Here is a 12,172-nt window from a genome sequence, read left to right on the forward strand (position 1 = left end):
TGAGTCACAAAAGTTATCTTACACCTAAATTTTCAACCTTTCTCTGTTTAACTCATTGAGCAACAGGCCTTTTAAGAACTAATGGCAATTTTTTTTAAAAGAACTAACATATAAGTACTGCATATGAAGTCCACCAAAAATTGGTCTAAAATGAATTTTCTTCTTTTGAAAACTTTGAGCTTTCAAAGATTTTCTTAGACTTGAGAAATATATCCTAGGACATTTTAACTGTAACAAAAATGTGTTTGTGAGGATAAGTGGAAGTTTGGATTTCTGTCAAAATTTCCCAAGGGAGGGAAGTAAAGTATCAAATATAATCGATCATATGTGACAATATTCCAAGAAAGAGTTTAGGCTTCATTTTTTCCCTCCCTTCTCATAAAGATTTCAAGACATCAGGAGATTGTAAAGCAGAGGATGGAGGGAAAGGATTCAAACAAGGCAAACTGGTTTTATAACCTGACATCCTTGGGAAACCAGGCTAATGAAATGAATTTTCTCTTTAATGGCTTTCATTTCAGGGTCCTGTGTGGCTTTCCCTGAAAATGTGATGAATTCTTGCTGTATAAATCATTTTGATTTCCTCTTGTTGTCACAGGCTGTCCAATTTTGCTGAGTTACTGTCAGTATACAGTGTGCAGTGATGGAGAGTTATCACCACCAATATTACCAGGGATCAGGTTTTCTGATTTCATGACTCTAAATCATATCTTTCATGAAGAATTCGGTGACTTAATTTTTCTGCAGTTTAACTGATAAGGAAAACAGGAAATGACGTGCTGCTTTATGCCGCCCACAGGCTTGGCTGTGAATGCTTAGTATTGGAGCTGCAGAGTTGGTCCTCGGTAATTACTGATTTATTACTGAATGATAGATGATAGGCAAGTAGAAAAAAGTGATTGATAGGATGATTATGAGGTCCTGGGGTCATTAGAATGGAAAATTTATGACTGGAATGATTTAGTAATTTCTTCTTCGGTTATTTGTTCCAGGTCTAACATATAGTCTACACTGTAGAGAGTTACAAACTTTTTCTACATAGAATAGAAGTTCTGTGCCCGTGGATGGAGAAAATCTCTTTGGACAAAAATACACACTCATGCATGCACGTATGTACACTTACACACTCACACATTATGCAGAGACATTGTGGCTTACATTGGTGTGGCTGTTTATACTATACTGTATTATAGCTGGGAGTTTTCCATCTTATGCTCAAAGCTAAAAAGGTTATCTCCCAGGCAATCCATTCAAGGTTTAGAGTTGTTCAGGATTTATTTAGGATAAACATCTGAAAGACTGGATGATTATCTATACTGGTCAGTCCCATCCAACCCAAGATGTGGTTAGAAATATAGTACAGTTATAACCTCCCCAGATGAGCAAGTTAAATCTTGCTCTTGTCAGCAAAACAACATTATTAGATTCCTTTAAGTACAAATTAAGGCAACTCCATAGCTTCTGGTAAGCTAGTTGTGCCCAAAAAGGGATAGTTATGCTCAAGTGCAGCTCAAATGTTTGTGAGATTTTTCTTTTTCTTTCTGTAAAACTTCCTTTGGGAAATCATGGGTGATAAAGATTTTTAAATTCTATTTTTTTATTATCTTTAAGTAGTTATACAAAGAGGTTGCCATGCAACATAACAGTTTATAAGTACAATGCATCTTGACTGGTCTCATCCCTTTCATCATTCTACCCCATTCTTCCCAACCAACCCCTCCCTTCAATTTTTGGACATGAATTGAATACTATAACTGCTTTTTCCCCGGGTCCTCTCTTCATTCATCTCTCCTTGATCTTCCACCATACCTTTCAAGTGCCAGTTTTCTGGCATTCATTTTGTTGGACTGGGGTTTGTTTTTCTAAGGAAACACTACTTAAAACTTCCCCTGCAAATATCATACGTTGGTGATTACATTTGTGTACATCTGCATACAAACCTGCATATGTTTACTTGTACATGTATAAATTACATCTAGCTTCCTTATGTGTTACTTAGTCATTTTATTTTTATTTATTTTATTTCTTTTTATTATTTATTTGAGTCATTGTGTTTTTATTCATATCACCCGTTTTATTCACAAAAAATGTAAATGTGATTCAATTGCTTTCATAAAAAGGGAATTGAATACCTTGAGTTGATGCCTTTTGAAACATCAACTTTTTATTCTATCAGCTCCTTTCCATCATAGAAGCTCTCAGCAGAGTGAAAGTCATTTTGATTCTTTGAAGGGTATTTTCCAGGATGGAGATAATGGCATTGCTTGTCATGAAGGAAAAGGACTTTGCGTGGCTTAAAACCTTCCTGGTTCAGCTGTATCAAGGAGTCCTGCTTTAGGGCATGGCTTTCATCTGTCATATGCATAGTTCATCTTAGAGGAGTTACTAATGCGAGTCAATTTTAAAAGCTCAGACTCTTATGAATAATAGGGTGACTTTCCCACTCACCCTAAAAAATCCCATTAGGTTCATAGAATTTTTTTCTTTTTTGTTATATTTTTATTATTATCTTTAAGTAGTTGTATAAAGGAATTGCCATTTAACAAAGTACTTTATGAATATATTATGATCAATATCATAGATTTTAATATAATATGAACTTGAGAAAAGTACTGTCATTTTCTTAAAGTTTTAATGTTTAACTTTGAAACTCTCCAAAAGCATTAAAAAGTATAGAAATATAATATAATACTCACATGTATTCACTAGCATTATGAAGCACATGGTAACATCTGCTCTTTGTTTCACATCTTTGGGAAATAATAAAGGCCAGGCACCAGTGGTTTACTCTTATAGTCTTAGCTACTTGGGAGATATGAGGAACACAGTCTTAAGCCAGCCTGGGCAGAGGGGTCCATGAGACTCTTATCTCCAATAACTTCTAAAAGGCTGGAAGTGGAGCTGTGACTCAAGTAGTAGAACTCTAACCTTGAGCTCAAAAAGCCCAGGGACAGCACCCAGGCCCTAAGTTCAAGCCCTGAGACACACACACACACACACACACACACACACACACACACACACACACACACACACACAATCACTGATACATGTTTTCCTTCAGAAGGAACCTTCTCTGTGAAATATGTGTGGGTTTTCTTATCTTTTCTACAACTGTATTTACTCAGTAACACTAAGTGGTTTCATGTGTTTTAAAATTTACATAAATTGTATCATATTATAAATGTCAGTTTGAAAATTGCTTTCTCAGTCATGGTTGACTTTTGAGATTTATCTATGTGGATCTATGCTATCCATTTTAACTGCTGTGTATTACTCCATTGTATGAGCTGGCCACATTGGAGAGATGGCAATTCCCATGTTCTCATGATTCTGCATAGTGCTGAAGTAAGCCTCCCTAATGTTGCTTTGTGCAATATTCTTTTGCTTTGTCAAGATAAGAAAACTGGATCTTGAAGTGACTTTCTGGATCATAGACTCTTAGATTTTTTTGACTATTATTCTATTGTATGAATGATGCTGGTATGAATTTACACTTAAATCATCAGTCACCACTGAGTTAAGAATTTGCACTCTCAGATTTATTGTTATTTGCCAGTTCTGTGAGTATGTACTTTATATTTTATGTCTTTTTTCTTTGTAGTTTCAGGTCATTTTAAGAGAAAATTTGGGTTTATTTTATATATACTCTATATTACACATTGTTTTTTGCATTTATTTTTATAAAAATGAGAAGCAGAAATTCTGTCTTTTTCTATATAAACAATCCATTTTCCAGGAGTAGTTTACTTCTGGTCCACTCACCAATCTTAGCCAGTTGTAGTCATATGGCCATAACTGACCATGAAGAGCTCAGGAAATAGTTAGAAGCAGGGAGAGCTGAACCTATTTATGACTAGCAATAATAATTTTACCTAAAACCGGTTGTTTTAAAGTATGTTTACAGGTTCATTTGATAGTCTTCTTTCCCAAAGGTAATCTAATCTCTCTTTTCTTATATGGAAGGTGTATCTAGTGATACAGCCTTTAATAAGAAAAGTGATGGTCTGGAATGAAGTCGTACAAGATATTGTGGTTTTCTCCTTGATTTCTTTTGTGTGAATCACTCTGGGAGAAGCTGATTGTGATATTAGAAGAACGTTCACACAGCCCATACGTGCAGTGAGGATCTGAAGTCTCTTGTCAACAAGAGACTTGAAAATCAGCCAGTGAGCCATCTGAAAGGAGAGCCTCCAGTGCTGGCTAGCCTAATAATACACTCGACTGCAAGCTGATGAAAAGTCCTAAGCTAGGTCCTCTTGGCTAAGATGATATCAAATTCCCAACCTGCTGAAATTCTGTGAGATTTGGAAGGCTTATTGTGCCAAACCAATATATCTAGCAGCATTTGAGTAACAACAGAGACATAAGAAAACTGACTCAACAAATCTGAAGGCTATGTTTGATTCAGTATGTTATAAAATGCAGCCTATGTGGCATAAACTTTTCTGATTTAGTGGTTCCGTAATATCACTTCAAAGACACCATTATCTACTACCACAGATCAAATTAAATGAACAACTATCACTATAGAAAGAGAGAAAGCCTCTTAAAGTGCTCTCGATCCAGGAAGAAAAAAAAATACAATAGGAACTCTTGTTCAAAGAGTAAGTTGCCTTAGGCAACTTAGTAGGGCCAGAGGTCAGGTACTTAAGGCCATGTAAGAAGTCACGTACTTAAGGCCATATAATATTGAGGGACACTGTCCTAATTAGATTTCATCATAAAAATATCATCACCTAGTTTCCATACTTCTTAATTCTGCAAAAGTCAGAATAAATAATATGAGAAAATATTAGAGAAGCAGAACATTCTATGCAAATCTAGGCAGGTACTCTACCACTTGAACCAAGTCTCCAAACCTCAAATTATGTGACTCTATCACTGGGATTATGTGTCAATCAAAAACTGTCTCTAAGGTTAGTTTTCTTGCTCTTGTTACTATGAAGCAGGTTGACTATGGCTGTGTCTCTTATCTTCAGCCTGAGGCTCAGAAGGCAGTAAACACTGGAGTAGTGAACCTCTTGACAAAAGAGCACGAATCATGGAGTTCTTCCTGGAAATGGCACTGTCAGAGGTTCTCTAGATCACCCCTAGGCTTGGGGATTCACTAGATGGACTCACAGGACCTAATAACATATCATCATACAGTGATTACATCAAAAGAATACAAAGGAACATTAGAACCATGGGACAAGGTCTGGATGAAACTAGTTGCAAGTTTCCAAGAGTTTTCTCTAAGCAGTGATATAGATGCTTAATTTCTTCAGTGTCATACTGTAACAAGTATAAAATGTTACCAATCAGGGAAGCTTGAGAGAATCAGTCTCCAGAGTTTTCATTGGAGGATAGTTATAGAGACAATCTTTGCCTACTCTGTACCCAAATTTTAGACTCCTAGATAGGAAATATAGACGTCACACAAGTCAGATTCATTAGTAACCAATTTAGGTGCCGTGAGCCATTCTTCTCAGGGAATGATGGCAACCTTCCTAAAGTCCAAATTTCCAACACCAGCTGAGGGCCAGCCTTGCACAAAAGCCTTTCCAAGCCTAGCAGCATCAGGCTGCTGTTACATCAACTCCTTTACACACAGATGGTAGCATTTCCGCTTTCATTGGAACAGAGTGGGTCACATGCCCAAAGATGATTTCAAAGCTTTCCAAAACTATAACTTCCTATAGGAAGTGGCAGCCCGTATTATTGAATTATAATACAATCAAATACATATTGTTTCATACTGATCTTTTGAGTGAAACACAGGAACAAAAGGAGAAGGATTTGGATATATCTATATCATCTATATCAATCTATCTATCTACGTATATAAACAACTTCTACATAATTTTATTGTTTGGGTTCACATTATTTAAAACGTTATATTGAAAGCAGTTCCCTTATATATCAGTATGATCATGAGCTGCAAGAATCAAAGAGACACTGGATATTGATTAATAAAGGAGCAATTATTATTCTTTCTATGGTATCATTCTCTTTGTTTGCAGACTGAGTAGGTCTCTTGTTTCTTTTGTGGAGGAAACACTTTCATTTTGCTTTCGACTTTCTCTAAAGCAATGCTTGTATTTGTTAAAGCTATAATCCTCTCAGGCACTTGTGATTAGACCCCTGAAGAGCTCTTTCATGGCCTTTGCTATGTTTTCATATAACTGTACCTTTTAAGCTTTCAACTGTATTTCAAGTTCTGGCCTGCACATGGCCTTTAGCATAAATTCCATCTGCAAAGTGGTTTGCTCCAGTGCGTTTCTCCTTTCTCTCTCAATTGTTTTTATGCTTCTTTTATTATCTTTCCTTAGCTTTTTGACCTTTTTATTCATTAAGTCAAACTACATGGAATACATTTTTTGGCTAAAGGTTAAGTCAGAAAAACAGAAAAGGTAGTTGGCTCCTGGCATATGTATTTACAAATTGACTTTTCTACTTTTTTATTTTCTGCATTGGAAATGATTTTTTTCTTTTAAAAATTCTTGAATTTCTACATCTCTCAAAAACAGCCCCAAGCAAATTGTTTTGAAATAGAAATTAAATCTTCTTATTAAAATCAGCAGCTTCTAACTTATACTTTTGCCACCAAAAGGTAACAGAAATGTACAATATGGTAACTTGAACTGTATTTGGAAAGATAATACTTCCCTTTTCATTAAGGGAGGACTTAATACCAGACTTTTCTGCCATTAGATGGCAGAATGTTTTATTGCTATTTATAAAGCTTTCATTAAAAGAATGCAATATTGGTCTTCTCTGAGTGGGATCTATTTGGAAAACAAATTATCTCTGAATGGCTGCAAATTTTCAAGAATCTGCCAAGAAGACAAATCAGGAATACCATCTAAATGACTTATTGCAGGGTAGAATATTCTAGAGCTCTTGAGACTTTGCCAACAACTATTTACAACTCTAGCCACTTGCCTCCAGCTTGCTTTCTCTTTTCCTTTCTTCTAACTTCTGCAAACACAGCTCATATTTCACAGAGCAAATAAGGACCAAGTGAGAAGGCTTGCTCCCTCTCCTACTTGCCATGCCCACACATTGAACTCATCTTTCAACTTTCTAATGCCCTTTCTTGCCTTCCACCTCAGCGGAAGACCTTACTCCTTGTCACCACAGGCTATTTGCCAGGGTCCCTTGATTTTGGTGCCTCTTTTCTGATGTGGCTACCTGAGTCCTATTAGAATGAAGACTCTGTTATTATGCTCATTTCCCACTTGGGAAAATGTTTAACAGGTTTAACTTTGACGTTTAGGTTTTTTTTGTTTGTCATTGTTATTGTTTTCTGGGAGTGTTTTTTGGTAAATACTTCAGCTAGTAAGTTCTTAAAGTAGAGGAAATGCTCTTTTGGCTTTTTCCCAATGGAATAACCAAATAATACACAACACATCCAGAGACGTTAACTATAGGCTTAGCACTGAGCTAAACCTTTATATGGAATATCTCATTTTATCCTAATGATAATCTTGAGACAGGGAGTACATTCTTTCCCCTTCTATAGATAAAGAAATGAAAGGGCCAAATATGGAAGAACAAGAGCAAATATTTTCCTTGGGAAGGCTCCAAAGGCATCCACATTTGGAGATGATGGAGCATACACCTGCAATGCCAGCCTTCAGATTATATGACGGTCTATTCTGTGTGAAACTCCTGAGGGCACTGGGACTTTATTTGCCGTCATGTTCTGTTTTCTCTGTCCTAGTGGCTTTCAGTATGGGCTACACTTGAGAATCATGCCTGGTCCCTATCCAGACTCGTTCATCTTGGGGTAGTGTGGGCATTTTTGCTTTGGAGAAACCCCAGTAATTCTGCTGTGCAGAGAGGAAGGGCTGGACAATGAATTTCCCTGAAACATCCTGCTTCTTACTGCTTTTCTTCTGTTGTATTCTTTTCTAAGTGGAAGAGACATTGAATTTTGAATAATGTGATGAAAATGAGCTTACTACAGTTGATGCTACTGAGAATAACTCTTAAAAATGTGTTCACTCCTATTGAAAAGTAGTACAACTCATACCTGATTGAATAAATACTTCTAGAATTGTGAGATGATTTTTAAGGGCTCCATTATTCTTCTGAACACCACAGAAAAAAAAGCATGAGTCAGATTTCTTCAAGCTGTTTGTAGTCAAAAGTATACATAAATCTTGGAAATATTCAGTGAATCAATGTAACCTTTCAGTTTCTCTTTTAATAACCCCAGTTTTGTTTTGTGGATTCTACCAAATAGGCAGTTTTACAGGAAAATAATGAATTTACATGGTATCATTAACATACTATTTATTGACTCAAATTCCCTTTGTTATTTACAAAAATGTATTTGAAATCACCAAGGTACTGAATATGCAGTATTGGAAGGAGGTTCAAAGGGATTTTGAATAGTTTCTCTGCCATTTTCTATTTAACTCATATTCTGGAAAGCTAAATGCCAAAACTAATTTTGGAAAAAAAAAGCTCTCAGAAAGCATCTCTACTTTTGCTAATGTTAAATGTTTGGTTTGGTTTGCCCCTGAAGACCTTTTATTTTTGTCTTGGTGGGGGATACTGTCAGCAAAAATTACTGTATTGCTTGCTTTCTGAATACCAGGCTTCATCTTTAGAATAGACACAGTTTTTCTAGGATTTATGACACTGATGGGAGTCTCCTGGCAGCAGTATGATCCATTTTGCTGATGTACATCAAGCAGATACAACTCTAATCTCTTGTTACACAATCCCAAAGACAGGGGAAAAAAATAACTCAACATCTTAATTAGCATAGAAATGAGAGATGTGTGGAAGTCCTCAGTCCCTGAATGAACTAAGTTTTATAAGAGTCATGTATAAAAGAATTAGGCTTGATTATGCTTAAAGAAAAGATTGAAACAATCACTGACCCCTTATTGCTAAATCACTTTATCAAAGGGAAACAGAAGGGCAATTTCCATTTTGTAAGATAAGGTTTGTGACTTGAAAAATTACCTTATTTATAGATTTAGCCTTAGGTGAGAATATATATGCCTTAAAATATAGCTTTGAAATTGGAACCTTTCAAAAGTAAAGAACATAGAGCTCAAATGGAAACTGAATTTCCATCCCACTTTTCCCATTAACTCTCTGTGTGAATGTGGACTAATTTCTTGATAGTGCAGGGTATCATTTTCTTTCTTAGACTAGATACGCTCTAAAAACTTTTCTGAGTTAATCATTTGTGTCACTGGGTTTTCCATTGTGAATGCTAAGAAATTTATTGGAATTGTAATAAAGGAAAATATTTTTCCATAGTGAAAAAAAACCAACTCGTAGTCAAGAGCTGCTTACTATTCCCTGGCCCATCCCTTAAAATCCAGAAATCTAAGCAAGTTTCTTTTGCTTCCATGTTCTCATGTGCAAGGTAGAACCTGAATTAATTAACAAGTTTTCAAGAAATGGAATAGGTATTAGTTTACACAGGCAGCTCAACAAAATAACCAGAGACTGTATAACTTAAATATGAAAACTCTGAGATCACTTTTCTAGATGTTAGGTGTCACAGAACATGACCTCTCAGAGTGGAGGTTTCTCCTCCTGGTTTGGAGATGGATACCTTCTTTCTGTGTCTTCAGATAAAGTAGATAGAGAACTCTAGTATCTTCTTTGTCTTCTTAAACTTTATACAGAATGCCAAACATAATGGCCTTATTTCCAAATATAGTCACATTAGGGCTTCAATAGAGGAATTTTGGAGATGCACAATTTAGTGCATAGCATCCTATATAAAAATTCTTTGTAAACATTTAATTTTGAACTAGTAACATAAGTATATTGGCATTTTTATCTAGAACTTGTAGGACTATCCCAAATTAATGTTTTTGGACTATGCAGAAACAAAAACTAAAATGCAAAATGTTCATAGCATTTCAAGCCAGTACTTGCACTTTTGAAACATATATTTCTGAAACAACCTTAGAATTGCTGTGTACATATATATGCATCTATTAGGAAAAAGACAGACAAATACAGAGAAGAAAAGTTGTAGAAATACTGTTGAGAAATTAGGACAAAATCAGCAAGCAGAAAAGATAAGAATCATACAATATGGTATTCTACACAGGTATAAATCTATTCCATAAAATACTATATACCAATATGATTTGGGTTCATCTGTACATACCAATATAAAAAGATTTCTACAACCTGCTATAGGAAAGATGCAAGTTCCATAATGTGATTGCATTTTTATGAATACAAAATGTTGTAGAAATTATATATTAAACTGCCTACCCTGACTCTTGAATTTCAGAGGCTTCCACATTCTAAGTTATACTTTTCTCTGATTTTGAATTTCAGATTAAAAGCATATTGCATTTGTTTTAAGAAAGCAAAAATTATCGGCTGGGAAGGTGGCTCAGTGGTAGAGTGCTTTCCTTGCATGTGTGAGGCCCTGGGTTCGATTCCTCAGCACCACATAAGCAGAAAAAAACAAAAGTGGCACTGTGGCTCAAGTGATAGAGCACTAGCCTTGAGCTGGAGAGCTCAGGGATAGTGCCCAGGCCAAGAGTTCAGGCCTCATGACCGACAAAAAAAAAAAAAAGAAGCAAAAATTAAGAAATTGCAATCTCTAATTCATGACTTTCCATTTCTTTCATAAATCTTTTGGAAATGCTTTTAAATTTTGTTTTAATTTTTATGTAGGAATAACTAGTATACCTAGTTTAAACCATTGCAACACATTATGAAAAACAAAAGTCCTTAGTCTTATATCTCTCCCTTCCCTGTTTCCCTAGGGTAACCATATTATATTCAACAGTTTCTTTTATGACTTACCTATGTATTGAGAGATAATACTCACATGTTGGAGCTCCTTTGTTCTCTCATTTTAGGAAGCAGTTCTGATGTTCATCTGCAAATGATTATACTGTTTCCTCTTTGTTTCTTGTTTGCTCCTTCACCAACAAATCATCTTTAGCCTTTACATCTACCATAATATAGACCTAATTAATATTTATATTGTTCCTAGCTGAGCCACATAGAGCTTTATAGTGATATTTCCTGTCTAATCCAACTCTTTTTCCCTGTGTTTATGAATTGCCTTTATTTTATTTACTTTGCTTTTTACACACATAAACTTCCTCAAACTTTTCCTTCCTTCCAGGAGCAATACAATTCTTTTCACTATAAATTGTTTTTGTGTGTCATTTTTCATAGATCACCATTCAGAAAACCAACAAGTAACAAATAGTATGGGATAAATTGATAGTCGTGAAACTTTTGCAATTTACTTTGTTTCTCCTGTTAATTTTAGTCCTCTCTTTTAAGCCAGCTAGATCATTTTGTTCTCATTGCCTTGGATTAAAAAAAAAGAAACAGTAACTGACCATAAAATTTAGGAATACTCTTTTCCTACTTTGAACTTCAAAACATTCTCTGAAGAAAAAGCATGTGGTAAAATATTGTAGATAAAAATTCAAGAGTAAGAAGCCATTGTTCCCTAACTATGTCCTACTATACTAAAAGTCAGAGGGGAAAGGATGAAAGTTGTACAGAGGATCTCATTAATTGATGGCCAGTTGTCCATTCCTACAGACAGAATCCTTAGAAAAGGGCTAATAATTGATTTATCAGTTCTCAGTGAGAAACTCCTCAATAGAAGCTAGTCCATAAGCCACAGAATACCCAGGTAAGAAATGTATTTGTGTAAACTGGTGCCATAGATAATAGAGGACATTTTTGAAACCTAAACAGGTTGGAGCTCTGGATCCATAGCATTTTCTGGTGTGAATAAAACCATCTGCACCTTCTTCATGGCATGGGTGAGTAGTAAAGCATTGCTTGAAGATAAAATAAAGTGTTATGGACACTGTCCATTAAGATCGAACCAATGAGTTGGAGAATAAAAGTAGTGGAAAATTCACATAATGACCTAGTGAAATGAATAAAATTTAGGTAAGTCCATTAATTATAGGTTTCTCATTTGTAAAATGAACACAGCAAATAACTTTCTACTCTTCAGAATCATTGTTGTATGACTATGTAGGTAAAGTATACTAGAAATTCAAATGCATGCCAACATCAGGCATCATTTAATATAAAGATCAAATATTTGACCTATTCATTTACTTCTTAATTCAACAAACACAAATATGATATACAAATCAAATTTGTGCAAAAGATCAAAAGCATATTTTCATAAGTAAGCCCATTATTAGAA

The sequence above is a fragment of the Dipodomys spectabilis genome, unplaced genomic scaffold (genome assembly GCF_019054845.1).
Source record: "Dipodomys spectabilis isolate Male_0828 unplaced genomic scaffold, ASM1905484v1 ptg000042l, whole genome shotgun sequence".
Lineage (NCBI taxonomy): Eukaryota > Metazoa > Chordata > Mammalia > Rodentia > Heteromyidae > Dipodomys > Dipodomys spectabilis.